A 16,460-nucleotide genomic window follows, 5' to 3' on the forward strand; every position below is an offset into this window, starting at 1 on the left:
GCAGTGTGTTGGCAGGCCAAAGTATCCCTTGACAAGTTGACCTGAAGGAAGTGTGATAGTTGAAAGTTGGGTGAAGTGGATGAGCCTAATGTGCAGTCCACTGATGGACTAGTGGACTGCTAGATTGGCAAATTGGAGCAATTGTTGTCCATTAATATCACACGGCCCAGGAATTCTTCCTTGAGTCCAAGGGGAAACCATCAACAACATTCCCTTTTCTAACCAAAGCATAAGGAAAGGAAGAACTCTCACCATGCCAAGGGAATTCACAATTCAACATTATCCATGGTTATCATTTTAGGTTGTTGTGTGCACGTAGACATGGAGTTGATTCACCTCCATAAAAGAAGTTAAGCATTTCCTATTTTCTTCTACAGTCATTAAGTGAATGTGCCACAAAAATAAATGAAGAATTTTGGCCAAAGATATCAGTCCTTCTAACAGTGAGGAAGAAGAGCAGGAAGGAGGAGAAGAGGAAGGCTGCTGCAGCCCAGCTGAAAGGAGAATCGCCCACAACCAAGCAAGATACAGTGGTGCTGTCTGTTTCTACAGGAAGACAGAGACTGTTCTATAAGAAGACAGAGGACTGTTTCTACAGGAAGCCATCGAACAGTTTCTACAGGAAGCCATCGAACAGTTTCTACAGGAAAGTTTGAAAAGAGGGAAGCCAAAGGAGAAATCGGCCGAGATGCTAGCCAAGGAAGCCACCAGGGCCATCAAAGACAAGGAGAGAGATTGGTTGCTCAGAGGATGAGCAACACTTTCAGTAGGGGGGTGATGATGAGCCCCAAAAATGTACAATTATTTGGGCTCATTCAACCTCCTAATTTGGCTTAGTCCACCATTCTCATTTGTTTATTGCATGTTTTTGATTATTTTTATGTTAATAGAGTGAATTTGGTTAGTCATTATGCCAACAAGTCTAATGGGTGCTTTGTGTAGCCTTTTTGGTCAACTTGGAGACAAAATTGAAGGTCTTAATGAGCACTTGGCAGCCAAATTCGTGGGAGAACAAGCTAGAGGATTTGTAGGAAGGTGTCCCCCTCATTTATGGGCCCTTACCTCGAATTCTCCATCATCAGCTCGGAGTTCAAGGGCCACCGAATCAATCAGCTCAAGGGCAGCCAAGCAAGTCAAGTTGGACTGCTGTTAACTACAAGTCTTGGGCAGCCAAGTCCCTAAATTTTAGGAGGACTGTTGGGTCCTCAAATTGTATAAATAAGAGGGCTTAAGACCTCATTTCAGTTAGTCATTTTGGGGAGCTAGTTGGTAGTCATTTTCATAGCTAGTAGTTAGTCATTTTTGGGATTAGCTAGTTAGTCAATTTGGTTAGCCAATTAGTCTTTTTGTAAGCCAGTTTTGGCATCATATCAGACTTTTGATTATAAATAAAGGCAAGCAGATTTGGATCTAATTCTGAGCTTTTAAGGGAGCTATAGCTCTCAGGTTAGGGCCCAACCTGAGAGCAATAGATCTCCTCTTCTTGTAGTGTTATTTACCTTTCTTTCCAGCATTTTGTTTACTTGTTTTGACATGCATTTCAAGAATACAGTTTGCTGATTTGATTTCCTTAATAGGATTGAGTAGGATTGGTTTATGATTAAATTACTTTCAGCTGCTTAGATTCAGATAGGAGGTTTGTAATACACAGGAGCTCCAAGAAAAGGTTGTTAGAGATCACTGCCATCTCTGTTTAGGGATTGGGGTGCAGTCTATACCAACCACCAAAAAAAAAAAACGCAGTCTTTTCTACTCTCATGCAAGCTGCAACACAGTCGGTTTAATCGTGGATCCTTCCATGCACTTTTGCTCTTGAGCTACACTTCGTCATTGCAATTCCATGCACGACTTTTCTTCATGATTTACATCACTGTTATTGATTTAAAAGCACAGGTAGCACTGGTTAATGAATTCTCGTTTTGGTGCAAGACATAAGTCATTTGTTTTATTTACACTGCTCCATATCATTCTACTCCTTTCTTCTTCTTCTTAACCTCTCCTCAAGCCACCTACTCGACCTCTGTTCAGCTCGTTTACCTTCCAACTCATCCATTTCCACGTAGCTCCATCTTTTTGACCTTTCGTTGCTGCCATCCTTCTATCCACCAATCAGCTACATGCACTCTCTCTCCATCTTATTCCTTTGCCCCTGAGTCATCACAAGCTCCATTTCCACCTTACCTGTCCACCCAAACCATTCCATCACTTCACCATCACCCAAAACTTCCACTTACAGCACATCCTGTAGAAGGTAGCAGACTTCCTATAGAATTCCTTAGTTTCCTGTAGGATCCCCTGCAGACATCCTGTAGAAGCCTGCAAACTTGGTTGCCGAGCATCCGAACGTTGTAGACCTCTGTGGACTAATGCTAGGGACCCTCTAGGACCTCTTCCAACCATCCTGACCTTTCCTAAGCTTTCTCTCCCTTCGCACCACCTATGCACAGCCAAACCCTAATAAGAAACAAAATCACAATCACTCCATCCACTTAAGCAAAAATACAAAAACAATGTTCTTTTTCATAGAAGTAGTTTGAGTTCATGTATTTCACATCATTAGAGGTAATGGCATCCTTTTTAGACATTTGCACTTTCACTATTGCATCATAGAGGTCAAACTAGTCAAATTAGGGTTTACTAGGGTTTCATGTTTTCGTTGGCTTTCAGTTCACTTTTGCAAAGTAGATCAATTTCCCTCTAGATAACCTTTGTCCATCATTTAGAAAGCTTCTTCTGAGAGCATATAGAAGTTGGCTTGAGCCCTAGCGGACTTGTGCCAGCTGACCAAGTGACAGCTGCGGCAAGAGCTAGTACTTGTGCATACAGCACCGTCGCTTCCAAGTTTGTACGAACTACCGGGTTGATAAAATTAGAGATAGGAAGCTCCAGGAGTTGTAGCATTATTGCTACAATACTGGAGCCCACCAACAACTTCATGTTCTCAGTGATGGTTAACCATCGTTCAATGTCGCATATTGACAAAGATTATCTCAATAGCACATTCAAGCATGGTCAACAATTGTTTCATTCTGGATTCTGACAAAGCTTATACCAAAAGTTGTCAAACATAGTCAACCATAGCCGACCTATGCATTGTGAAAAGGCTTATGTTGTCCAAAAACTATCGTGGTGAACTCTGCTCAAACCTATTTATTTAAGGGTTTAAATATTTATGTCTTTGGTTTATAAGGCAAATCCATTGGGTTTAATATTATTCGCTTGTGTTTAGTATTATTTGCTTGGGTTTATTATTCGCTTCAGTTTTTACTATAAACCAAAGGGGTTTATACTAAAACCCCAAGGGATTATAAACTCATGGGAATAATATTAATCGAAGGGATTATTGCTAAAAACCCTAGGGTTTATATTCCATTGGGTTTTTAATATTAATCCCTTGGGTTTATATTATCAACCCCTTAGGTATATTAATCTAAGTGCTCATATTCGTAGGGTATAATATTATTCATAGGTTTATAATTCCCTTGGGTATAATATTAGTCATAGGTCAATCATGGTCAACGAAGGGTTTATATATGTTGCATTTATAATATTAATTCATTGGGTTTAATAAGATTAGTCCCTTGGGTTTATAATACCTTGGGGTTATAGTATTGACTCTAGGGTTTATTATTCCCTAGGGTTTCTAATAACAATTACTTGAGTTTACTAATGTAAGGGTTCATATTTGGAAGGTTTAATACTAAAAGTCCAAGGCATTATAAACCAAATCCAATAATATTAACCCTAGGGACAATAAACCTAAGGAATTATTAACCCAAGGGAATAATATTAAACCGCAGGGATTAATATTATAAACCCAAGGTATATAAACCCTAACAAATGCATTATAGACCCTAAATTAAACATGGTTGACAATGGTCAATTTTCATTTTTAGACAATCCTTGTCAAAATACGACACCATGTTTGACCATGGTCAACCATGTTAATTCTAGGGTTGATAATATTTATCTTAGTGTTTATAATATTAAACTTGAGGGAATAATATTTAATCGTAGGGAAAAATATTAATTACAAACCATATAAATAATAATATACTTTGCAAATATCAACCCTTAAATTAATAAACTCAAGTATTTCATATAATAAACCCAAGAGAATAATAAACCTACGGGTTTGATACTAAAACCCCAAGAAATTATAAAATCCAAGGCATATAAAAGTAAGAAATGATAAGTACTTTTGGATTTGTAATTTGTGATACACAGCCCATAGGAATTCAAACAAATCCAAGGCATATAAAAGTAAGAAATGATAAGTACTTTTGGATTTGTAATTTGTGATACACAGCCCATAGGAATTCCGTTTGAAGAATAACATCCCAACCATAATTGAAACCCACGGAAAACACCAGCGACCGAACTTTCCGGTATCATGTGTGCTGTGAAATCTTTTAATGGACACAAAAAGAATTAATTACGCCGTAAGGCGTTTCCCTTTGGAATGAATTGACCCAGTTGACACCGTGTCCTATTGTTAACCGTTGATTTGTGGTGTTAGACGATCGAACAAAGTTTGATCGTTGATCGTGGGAAGCCGAAGATCGTGGGAAGCCGAACGATCAAAAACAGTTTTCTTGTCATTCTCCTGGTTGTATTCCTTCCTTCTGCCCTTGCGCGCTGGTCCTTCGCTCGACCAGGATGCCTCAAATTCAGTACTCAGATAAATACACTGATTGCGCGCTGGTCCTTCGCTCGACCAGGATGCCTCAAATTCAGTACTCAGATAAATACACTGATGATACTTATGAATATAGGTTTGTAACTCAGAGTTTGCGCTATTTTTTTTGTTAAATAAAATATTTGTTTTGCTTTTTGGCTGGATGGTGGACTTTCAGATCCAGGAGTAGCTGTAAATGCTTGCCAGACAATCTCAGAAACATTGCAAGGCCAACAACACTGCAGGTATGATCTTCTTTACACCTCTCCATATGTTTTCGATTAGCCAAAAACTCTTCTCTACACCTCTCAATATGCTTCTGACTGGTTTAAAACTCCGCATAATGAGGAAATATTTCTTTATTTTCTGTTTTATGATTTCTGGAAGAAAATGCACTCCAGTGGATGAAAGTCCTTGTAAAATGGAAGGCTTTCTGGCAGCTGCGCCTGTCGGAGCAAAGGTGAAGGCTTTCGAGCAGCTTCGCCTGTTGAAGCTTTTACTTTGACAGTTTTAACAGCATGCAAATGCCCTGTTCAAGATATTATGAACCAGAAGATGCATTTAAATCACTTAGTTATAGAAAATTTAAATGCACGATTACGATCATGTGTTTAAAGGTTTGATATTGAAAATTTCCTGGAAATACTCTGGAAGAATTGTGTTCCAGTGGATGAAAATGCTTGAAAATTTAGGCTTTTGAGCAACTGAACCTGTTTGACTGTTTTACCTGCATGCAAATGTTAATTTGAAGAAAAGACTACGCAGAAGGAACCGGATTCAAAGCATTTACTTAGAGGAAATCTAAATACACGCTTAAGATCTTTGATTAAAGGTTGGAAGATTTCTTGGAAATATGTTCTGTGCGTTTGGTTCTGGCCGGATATTTATTTTTACCTTCTTTAATTTTATATATTTATTTATTTTTAAAATTTTATTTGACGAAGCTGGACAAAATTTACCGATTTAGGCACAGCTTATCACTGAATGTGACTATCATATATTCTGCAGTTTTATAATATTGCATTTGATTTCAACGCCACTTCCATCGGGCTGTTATCGATGAAAGCTCGATTTATGCATGAAATTGGTCCTCAAACAACTTTTAATGGTAGCTTCACGGATGGCCTCTAATAAAGATACTGTTTCATAGAAAAATGTTAGATTGAAATGCTATTACGCTGGTCTTTGTTGATCTTTGTTAATGTTTTTCCAGAACAGAAGCGGATGCTAAAGCTTATATCATTTTTGTTCTATTTGTCGGAAAGTGAATATTAATACTGTAGGTAGCATCTTCATCAGGATTCGGTTGCATAGAGTTCCTTTTGCCCTTCTTGAAAAGCGTTTAAATTTTTTATTAAGAAAACTGAAAGGGAAAAATGTAATAGTGCTAGGACGAGTTTCTCGAGAGTTGTTGCAGTTGGAACTTGGGACTTTATTAGCATTTGCATCTGATGATTCCATAACAAATCCAATTCGAATGACGAGGTTTTCTTCTTATAGACGATCGAACAAAGTTTGATCGTTGATCGTGGGAAGCCGAAGATCGTGGGAAGCCGAACGATCAAAAGCAGTTTTCTTGTCATTCTCCTGGTTGTATTCCTTCCTTCTGCCCTTGCGCGCTGGTCCTTCGCTCGACCAGGATGCCTCAAATTCAGTACTCAGATAAATACACTGATTGCGTGCTGGTCCTTCGCTCGACCAGGATGCCTCAAATTCAGTACTCAGATAAATACACTGATGATACTTATGAATATAGGTCTGTAACTCAGAGTTTGCGCTATTTTTTTTGTTAAATAAAATATTTGTTTTGCTTTTTGGCTGGATGGTGGACTTTCAGATCCACTCAACGAACCGCATACTACATCTATCATTGACAACCTCCTATTGATTTAACCCTATACATACATACAATTGCAGTTGCCCTTCATTGCCACCTGGTTCTTTATTATTCAAAGAAAACGCTCTACCTGTAAACTCCTTCAATGCACTGTCATTCACTTGGCAGAACATATTCTCCCATCCATGGGGTTTGATGGCCCTGTTGCGAAGGCCTGGAGCTCGATCTTGGGACAGAATGTCTTCAAGTTTTATGCTAGCGGGAGCCGATATTGCCAGGGCTTGTTGGCGACCATGGAGCTTCAGAGCAGGCATGATGTGATCTTGAGGATGTATAATTCTATAGTGCCTTGTAAGGATGAGGTCAATATCGAGGTTTATATGAATGAGGATGGTATGGATGCTGTCGTATTTGCGCTCCTCAGCAAGAAGGCTGCCAAGAGTATGCACAAGGATACCAGGGATCTCCAACAGTATGCCAGCTTGCTTACGCTGCGTTCGAATTGGAAGTGGCTCAGCGAGGAGCTCGTTGCAGTTGCCGAGTCGCAGATCCTATTTTCTTTCCCCTCATTTATTTGTATATTTATCCTAATAATATAGGAGTTTAAATCCGCCCAATTCCCATTGATGTGGTAAACGAAGATTTGTATTATCGTTACTTATTTTTGGATCTATCCAATAGGTTAGTCCACATAGGAGAAACGGAAATGTTAGACAGAGAATTTCCTCGAGACCCGGAACTTATGGAAAAATGTTGTTAGGCAGGGAATTTTCGTGAGCCCTAGAACTTGGTCAATAACATTTTTTCTTCATATTCGTGCTTCAAAACTTCTAGGTATGAATTTTCAATGTCCACCCTTAACAGGGATGCTCCTATTTCATTCTGGAAGGTGTCAAGACTGCCTGTGTATCTCTGCCCAAATCATAGTTTAAAAAGAGTGGTTTCATATTGAATAGGATTCAAAAACTTATAACCTTTTTGTTAAAGACTGTTAGATTCATTATAATTGCATTTAGAACAGATAGTAACAGGTCTTGGGAAGCGTGTTTCAAATTTGTCTTGATTTACATGGCTGCTTTTATTCCACTCTGTATCTTTGTAAAAATATTACGTTAATAAAAATAGTTTCAAATTGAATAGGAATTCAAAAGTTTATAACTTTCTTGCTGAAAATTGATAAATTCTTTATAACTGTATTCAGCAGATTTTCCTTAAAGGCAGATCATAGCTCTGTCCCCTCAAAACAACCGACATGAATACATCGATATGGTGGTCCATCCTTGTCACCACTTCTTTCTGATTCAATTCCATTCTGAAGAGGTCAAAACTACCTGTGTCTTTGTCCAAATCTTAGTTTAAATAGAGCAGTTCCATATTGAATAGAATTCAAGAGCTTATAACCTTACTGAAAATTGTTGGATCCTTTACAGCTGCAATAAGAACCGATAGTAGCATGTCTTGGGAAATCCTGTTGCAAATATTCCGTGTATGAATTGTCAATGTCTTGACTGAAGCCATTCCACTCTGGAAGAAGTCAAAAGCTACCTGTGTGTTTCTGTACTAGTTTAAAATTAAATAGAATTCAAAAACTTCTTATAACTTTTTTTTTGTTTGTGAAAATCGTTAGATTTTTTATATATATAGAGGATTGTAGAATATATATATATATATATATATATATATATATATATATATATATATATATATATATATATATATATATATATATATATATATATATATATATATATATATATATTTCCTCTCTCTTCTCTTTTTCCGGAAAAAAGAGGAAGCAACGCTCACTGGTAGATATCAAGATGGATATGGTTGCTGCTTCTCACTGTGCCTTATTGCTTTCATAGGTGCACAACTTCGTTCACCGCCTTCAGACTTGCAGGTATTTCTAAAACTTGTTTTCCATTAAAATAATAATAATAATAATGGATCGAACACTATATGCAGTGAATTATTGTTTTATGTTCAAGATAATGGATAGCCTTTAATATTTTTAAGTTCTCGCTGGTAGCTATCTGCTTTTTGGATAAATCTTATATTTATTTAGATGTCAGGATTGATATCCATGTTACTTCTTCTTTTATAGGTGCACAACTTCATTCACCGCCTTTAGACATGCACATGCAGGGATTTCTGAAACTTGTTTTCCATAAAGATAATGGATCAAACACTATATGCATTGAATTATTGTTTTATGTTCAAGATGATGGATAGTCTTTAATATTTTTATTTTCTGGTTGGTAGCTATCTGTCAATGTCTCACCTTGCTTAACAAGGCTAATCTCATTCCATTCTGGAAGTGGTCAAAAACTACGTGCCTACCTGTGTCTCTATAAATCTTAGTTTAAAAAAGAACTAATTTCATTTTGAATAGAATTCAAAAACTTAGAACCTTTTTATTGAAGACTCTGAAATATGCTTATGATTATGTTAAAAACAAATACTAAAAGGTCTGCATTAAGAAAATATATTTTCTATCAGGGATTGTTCTTGGTTATGTCAAGAGCAGCAAAGCTGTCTAGATGGATATGGACGTTGCTCCTTAGCCTAAGGAATTACTAATTTCATATATGCACAGCTTCATTCACAGCCTTTGGACTTGTATGTATTTTTTTTCTTTTTCTATTAGGATAGTGGATGATGGATGGAGACTATACAATGGATTATTGTTATTTCTCAAGATAATTGATAGGTTTGGTTGTCTTTATAAATGTTATGGTTATTATCCATGAATTTTTTAATCAATTTTATATTTTATTTATTGTAGTAATGAGTTTAAAGCAACGAATCATAGATGCAGAAAGATAATTTATATTTGAGTTATTTACCACTAAAATCTATTTGTGTGTTTTTTTAAGTAATAGAACACTTCCAATCCGCCTCAGTGATGTAGTGAACGAAAATTTGTATTATCATTTGCTTATGAATCTCTACAATGCTTAGTGCAGAGAGGAGAAACAGAAATGTTAGAGAGAGCATGGAAAAATGTTAGACAGAGTATTTTTGTGACAAGTAGAACTTAGTCAGGAAAATTTTTCCTTCATATTCGTGCTTCAAATCTTCCAGGTACGAATTTTCAATGTCCCCCTTAAAAGGGTTGTTCCCATTCCATTCTGGAAGAAGTCAAAACGGTCTATGTTTCTTTGCCCAAATCTTAGTTTAGAGAGTGGTTTCATATTGAATAGGATTCAAAAGCTTATAACCTTCCTGTTAAATATTGTTAGATTCATTATAATTGCATTTAGAACAGATTATTCCATTCAGGAAGATGAAAAAAACTAATTGTATCTTTCTAAAAAATCTAAAATTAATAAAATTCAAAAGTTTATAACCTTCTCTTTGAAAATTGATACATTCTTTACCACAGTCACACTTGCCCAGGGAAGACACAAGGAGAATCTTTCCCTCCCAATTTCTAATGGCAGCGTCATAGATGCCAAACTCATTATTAGACCTTTAAGAGACTAGTTGTATCTGAAGCCCATTCTTGAAAACAAGCAGTCCACTTTCTGACAAAATCCATATTTTCAGACAAATGGAATAGCTCCTTTTTTGTACTCTATATTGCTGGCAATTGTACAACTTTTTACATGACACGGTCTTCAGAATTTTGTGAAATATGTCAGAATATACTTAAGACATCCGATACCTTTAAGAGTATCGCCTAGGTTGGAGGGAGGGATATTTCCGACAAAACAATGACCTACACGAAATAGGGGGGCCCTGGAGTAGCGCTAAACAATAAGGACTACGGATAAATAGGTAGGGGTGCGCGACGTCCTACCAGCAAAAGTGTTGGGTGTACTTAGCCAAACCAAAAAGCGATGTGTACCCAGCTGTACATGGGAAGAGGTGGTTTCAGGGTACTTCATAAGGCAAGGGCTAACCAGCCTGCCATAGGGCATTAAATGCCCAGGAATATGCATGCTCTATAACAAAATAACACCCAGTCTTTACTTTTAATTTATGTAGCCACCAAGGACTGTGTGTTATTTTGTTATAGAGCATGCATATACCTGGGCATTTAATGCCCTATGGCAAGCTGGTTAGCCCTTGCCTAATGGAAAGAACGTTCAGGGAAAGAGGGTAGTACACAAAAATTATTTACTACTTTAATTTGACTTGAAACCATCGCATAGATTATAAGAGCTGAGGATTATCTCGAAAGCTATACATATTTATCAAACTTATTAGTGTAGTTTAGATTTACTATTAGTTTATTTAGCCGATAAGTCTTTTTATGCATCAACAATTGTCAACATTTTTACTCTGCGTCGTTCGATCAAGTGAGACACTTTCAACCGTTGATTTGAAGTGTCATCTGGCAAGCATGCACTATACTTCGAATGCTTTTTCCAAATATTGGTTGAGTTGCCTTCTTTTCACCTCCGAGTTATGCGGTGCATTGAACCTGGCCCTATTACACAAAAACTATGATCCCTTGAAGGCCCTCAGTGTTACTACATAGAGTTCCTTTGTGTCACTTTCCTGATCGCCTTTGTTGTCCATTACTTCGTGACTTCGTGGGCCGACGGCAAAACGAGAAAATCACCTTAGCCTGGGCAACGTAATTTGCAACGAAGGACGTGGTCTTTGAGAAAAATTTTAGTTTATTAGGTACCGGGGATGGAAACGATACTCCCTTGCTGCTGAAAGAAGGACAGAATGTCTTCAAGTTTTATGCCAGTGGGCGCCGATATTGCCAGGGCTTGTTGGCGACCATGGAGCTTTAGAGCAGGCATGATTTGATCTCGAGGATGTATAATTCTATAGTGCCTTGTAGGGATGAGGTAAATATTGAGGTTTATGTGAATGAGGATGGTATGGATGCTGTCGTATTTGCGCTGGCCAGGAAGAACGCTGCCAAGAGTATGCACAAGGATACCAGGGATCTCCAACAGTGTGCCAGCTTGCTTACGCCGCCTTCGAACCAGAAGTGGCTCAGCAAGGAGCTCATTGCAATTTCTGAGTCGCAGATCCTGTTTTCTTTCCCCTCATTTTGGTTTAAATTCTTCTTCTTTGTTTTGAGCGATGCCGAACAAACCATCTTTGATGTCAAGACACTCATTGGGAGAAAGTAAGTACTCTGATCTCTGATTTTCTCATTCATTGGACAATTATATTTATTGCAAGTCCAATTCTTGCCTTGATATTGAACCCACAAGGATGCCAATCATGAGATTGGCATGTTAAGTTAGGGGTCGAGCAACATTCTAGTTGGGGTCAGATCAGGATTTGATTTCTGCCCTGTCCAAACTTCAAGAAAATGATTTCAAACTTTTACTTGATGAGCACAATTAAATGAAAACATTTGTTTTATATAGGTTTGAAGGCAAAGAAGTTCAGAGGGATATGAAACTGGTACCATACAAGATTGTGAACAAATATGGGAAACCTTATATTCAAGTTCAGGTACGATATGGAGAGACAAAGGTATTTAGCCCTGAGGAAATCAGTTCTATGATTTTGACTAAGATGAAGGAGATTGCAGAAGCATTCCTTGGCAAGACTATAAAGGATGATGTGGTCACTGCACTAGTACCATACAAGATTGTGAACAAAGATGGGAAATCTTATATTCAAGTTCAGGTATGAGATGGAGAGACAAAAGGAATTTAGCCCTAAGGAAATCAGTGCTATGATTTTGACTAAGATGAAGGAGACTGCAAAAGCATTCCTTGGCAAGACTATAAAGGATGCTATGGTGACTGTCCCTAGTATGCTTTCTTTTCAACCTTTTTTTTAATGAGGTTGTGGGTAACCAATTGTTGACTGCGTTGTCACTGTCAGCTTGTGGGCTTGCGCAGGTTATTTTATTGATGCACAGCGCCAAGCAACGAAGGATGCCGGTGTTATTGCTGGCTTGAATGTAGCTCGTATTATCAACGAACCCACAGCTGCAGTGATATCTTATGGCATGGACAAGAAGGGTGGAGACAAAAATATTGTTTTTTTTTATCTTGGCGGTGGCATGTTTGATGTCAGCGTTTTGACTATTGATAACAGAGTTTTTGAGGTTTTGGCTACAAATGGTGATAGCCATCTTAGAGGTAATCTGTCTAAACTTTGTCTGGCAGTTTTACATTATGAATTTGAATGTGTGCACAGTGGTTATCATTGACTTTTTTGGTTGGCATTCGAGCTTTGAACTTACCGGGATGTACACTAATATGTAGGTGAAGACTTTGACCAAAGGATAATGGAATATTTCATCAAATTGATCAAGAAAAAGCACATAAAGGATATTAGTAAGAATAGCATAAATGAAATAAGACATTCAATGTGTTCCTTGTAATATAGATATAATCAAAACATCTAAAGAAAAGTAATTGTACAATGATGCAGTAAAAAAAAACAAGGTTTTTCACAAACCACTTAACTCTTTTAGAAAAATTCAACAATTCCAATTTAATAATCCTATCGGCATCTCTTTGTACTTTTTGGGACAATCAAAGTAACAAAACCATACAAATTAGGTAGCACAACCAGATACTTCTCAACATACATACCGTCAAAGACCTTCCTTCCTTATCTTTGGAAAAGCAAAGAGCGGAAAATGGCTTGATATAGAAGACCCACCTTCTGTCATATCCAGCTCTGATGGATCACCATCTACTCTCCAGTCAAAAGAGTGCAGCAGCTGAGCTAGTGCAAGGTCAATCATGGAAACAGCCATGGCGGCCCCTGGGCACCCTCTCCTCCCTGCTGAGAAGGGAAGCATCCTGAAATTTGATTGACCTGTCACTAAATCCATAACATGGTCATGCTCACCCAATTCATGCATGAATCTCTCCGGCTTGAAAACCAAAGCATCCACCCCCCACACATTGGGATCCCTTCCAATAGTCCACACATTCACGATTACTATTGTTTTTTTAGGTATATTGTATCCGCATACGCTCGCGGTCTCTACAGATTCATGGGGAATCGCTAGCAGCCCCGTTGGATGTAATCGCAGCATCTCTTTCACAACACATTGAAGGAACTTCATCCTTCCCACATCGGATCCGTTTACTTTGCCACGTTTTCCGACACAGGATTCTATTTCTTGCTGCAACTTTTTCAGGACATGGGGATGTCTGAGCAGCTCACTCATTGCCCATTCTAACGTGGATGCCGACGTCTCCATTCCAGCGATGAATATGTCCTGTACAAACCAATGGGAAAATAGTTTATGTTGTCAATTAAAAATCAATGTAATATTGAATTGCTGAAGTTAATTTATTTGCATCTAGATTCAGGGGGTTCTTGGGAATATTTTGAAATTTGAAGGACAGGGCAGAGTGTGGTAAAGAGGGATGTCAATTATGTGACCTTCCAATAGATTTCCTAAATTTACAATAAAAAAGAATCGATTTAGCTGTTTAACTCGATTTAAGATTTCCTATCTACATACAAACATAATCAATTTAACTGCTTCCCGTTTGGCTTTGGTGTCTCCCTTTATATCATTGTTATCAGCTGTCATCTGCAGCAACACATCCACGAAATCTTTAACATGCTCTGCCTCTGCCTCTGTCGGTCCCTGGCTGTGGCCGTCGCTGGAGGGCGTGGCGACCTGAACATGAAGATGATCGTCTATAATTTTCTCAGCGAAGGCATCGTATGTTTTGCTTATTTCCACCATACGCCGCTTGTTACTTGTGTTCTTTGATGGAAGTTTTGTAATGAATGAACGAAATGTGTTCTTTGATGGAAGTTTTGTAATGAATGATTGAAAAATACATGGTGAGAGAAAAATGCATATTATGCTAATTAAGGAACGTTTTTCACTTGTTGAACTTGTAGTATACATGTTAATCTATTACTTGTGTTCTTTGATGGAAGTTTTGTAATGAATGAACGAAATGTGTTCTTTGATGGAAGTTCTGTAATGAATGATTGAAAAATACATGGTGAGAGAAAAATGCATATTATGCTAATTAAGGAACGTTTTTCACTTGTTGAACTTGTAGTATTGAATTTAACACACTAACACTTTACAACAATGAACTAACAATCTTCATGATGAAAATAATAATATCGAAGATTTATCTACATAATGAAAAAGGAAATATGGGATATTCCAATCACGTTCCGAGGCATTTTTTAAAATGTGGATGTGAGAAAAGGTTGTTGTGGAAGGTGTTGTTTGTATATGGGAAATTTCTTGATCATGGTGTGTAATCTTAATGTTGATAGGTGGAAGGTGTTGTTTGTATATGGGAAATTTCCTGATCATGGTGTGTAATCCTAATGTTGATAGATATGTCTACTTTAAAATGTGGATGTGAGAAAGGTTGTTGTGGAAGGTGTTGTTTGTATATGAGAAATTTCCTGATCATTGTGTGTAATCCTAATGTTGATAGATATGTCTACTAAGTGGTTCTAGTTAATGGGGCATTGATGTGAGCATTCAATATATTTTTATTCTTTATCAAAGTATTTTTTTGTTGTATTTTTGTAATTCAATTTATGCCTTACGGCGTTTCCTTTGCAACATTTGGTGCAAATGCTAGTTAATGATCAACTGCCTGAATTAAAACCAGTCGCATTCATTTTTTTAATACCGTGGAGAGAAAACTAGAGTAGGAAGCAATCAGTGAGAATTGTCGCTCAGAGGGAGCACACGGATACATAATAGGGACCAATGCAACATCAAAATCGTGGCTGATAAGAGATATATGATATAATGTTTACCTGTGGAGAAAATGGGTTGGAACGCATGGCGGAAACGAATCCAACACGACTTTCAGAAGAGTTCCGCTTCTCAAGACGCAACAATTATGTTATCATGTGATTCAGTTTTCTAGAAGAAAATAACGTGGAACATGCAATATTATTTTTAAAATAATAGGGTATAAATAATATGGTGTAATTTTGCGGAAGGTTTTTTATTTCCATTTATGGTGGATGAAGATTTATTAATTTTTTATATATTTTTAATTGAGGCTTTAAATCGATTTTCAAGGGAATATCCTTAACATATGCTTAGTTTTAGCATATGCTTAGTATTAATGGTTATCAACTGGTGTAATGTATTAAAGAGTTCGGTAGGTTGCATTGACTTTTAATAAATTTAAAAAATTAGATTCGTGTCACTTGGCTCTCGCCCACCAATTTTCTAGGAATTTGAAAGTATTCCAATTAAGTTCCAATATGATAAGTTCTTTATTATTATTTATAACATTCATTTATATAAGCAAATTTTATTTAGCAAAATAATCCATTATTTTTAATAAATTAAAAAAAAATAGAATCGTCCTACATGGCTCCTCACCCACCAATTTCCTAGGGATTTGAGATTATTCCAATTCTAATAAGTTCCTCATTATTATTTATAACTTTAATTTATAATTCCTTTTTTCTTAGGTTAAATTTGTCTCATAACGTTTTTATGCATTAATAAGATATTTTTTGTGTTGCAATAGTTTTTTTTATTATATTTATGAAGCCTTCTATATCGACCACATTAATATTTTTAATGTGGTTGTACTAGTTTTAATAACATTAACGTGTCATAGTTATAGTTTTTTTTTTGTTTTTTTGTGTTTTGATTAAATTGATGTATTAAGAAAATGTCATCGGGAAAAAAGTTATTTGAAATTACTTTTGGCTTTGTTGGCTTGTGGTATTGGTAAGTCATTATATTGACACATGGTATTGTGACAATGCCTATTTAACTTATATATTAATTCCTTTATAATAATAATAATAAAGTTGAAACACACATTCTACAACTTAGTATAAAAGTCCGTGGTCGTATCTCTTTTAAAATAAAATAAAAAATATTTTCTAAATAAAAATAATAATGAATGAACATATTTTATCAATTTTAATTATCTCACTGTGCTCATTGGATTAGTTGATATTACTGCTCTGCATGAAAGACATACAAATACTTCACTCAAAAAAATATTTAAATATTCATATAAACATAATTTTATA

General features: G+C 36.6%; 1 long non-coding RNA gene and 1 pseudogene across 2 annotated transcripts; one reads left to right on the forward strand and one right to left on the reverse strand.

The window, feature by feature from the left end:
* Positions 1-7,314: 7,314 nt before the first annotated feature.
* LOC149248193 (uncharacterized) lies at positions 7,315-8,805 on the forward strand. Of its 2 annotated transcripts, none has more exons than XR_016265712.1 (4): positions 7,315-7,835; positions 7,946-8,062; positions 8,306-8,415; positions 8,620-8,805. It is a non-coding gene; the product is annotated as an uncharacterized LOC149248193 (long non-coding RNA). The 2 variants fall into 2 exon arrangements; XR_016265711.1 differs by having other exon boundaries at positions 7,357-7,835; positions 8,381-8,415.
* A 4,239-nt stretch (positions 8,806-13,044) lies between these two features.
* On the reverse strand, positions 13,045-14,160 carry LOC149248194 (cytochrome P450 750A1 pseudogene; annotated as a pseudogene).
* Between the last annotated feature and the right edge of the window lie 2,300 nt (positions 14,161-16,460).

Source organism: Pinus tabuliformis, chromosome 7 (genome assembly GCF_031772625.1).
Source record: "Pinus tabuliformis cultivar Carrire ecotype Pingquan chromosome 7, CPIR1, whole genome shotgun sequence".
Classification (NCBI taxonomy): domain Eukaryota; kingdom Viridiplantae; phylum Streptophyta; class Pinopsida; order Pinales; family Pinaceae; genus Pinus; species Pinus tabuliformis.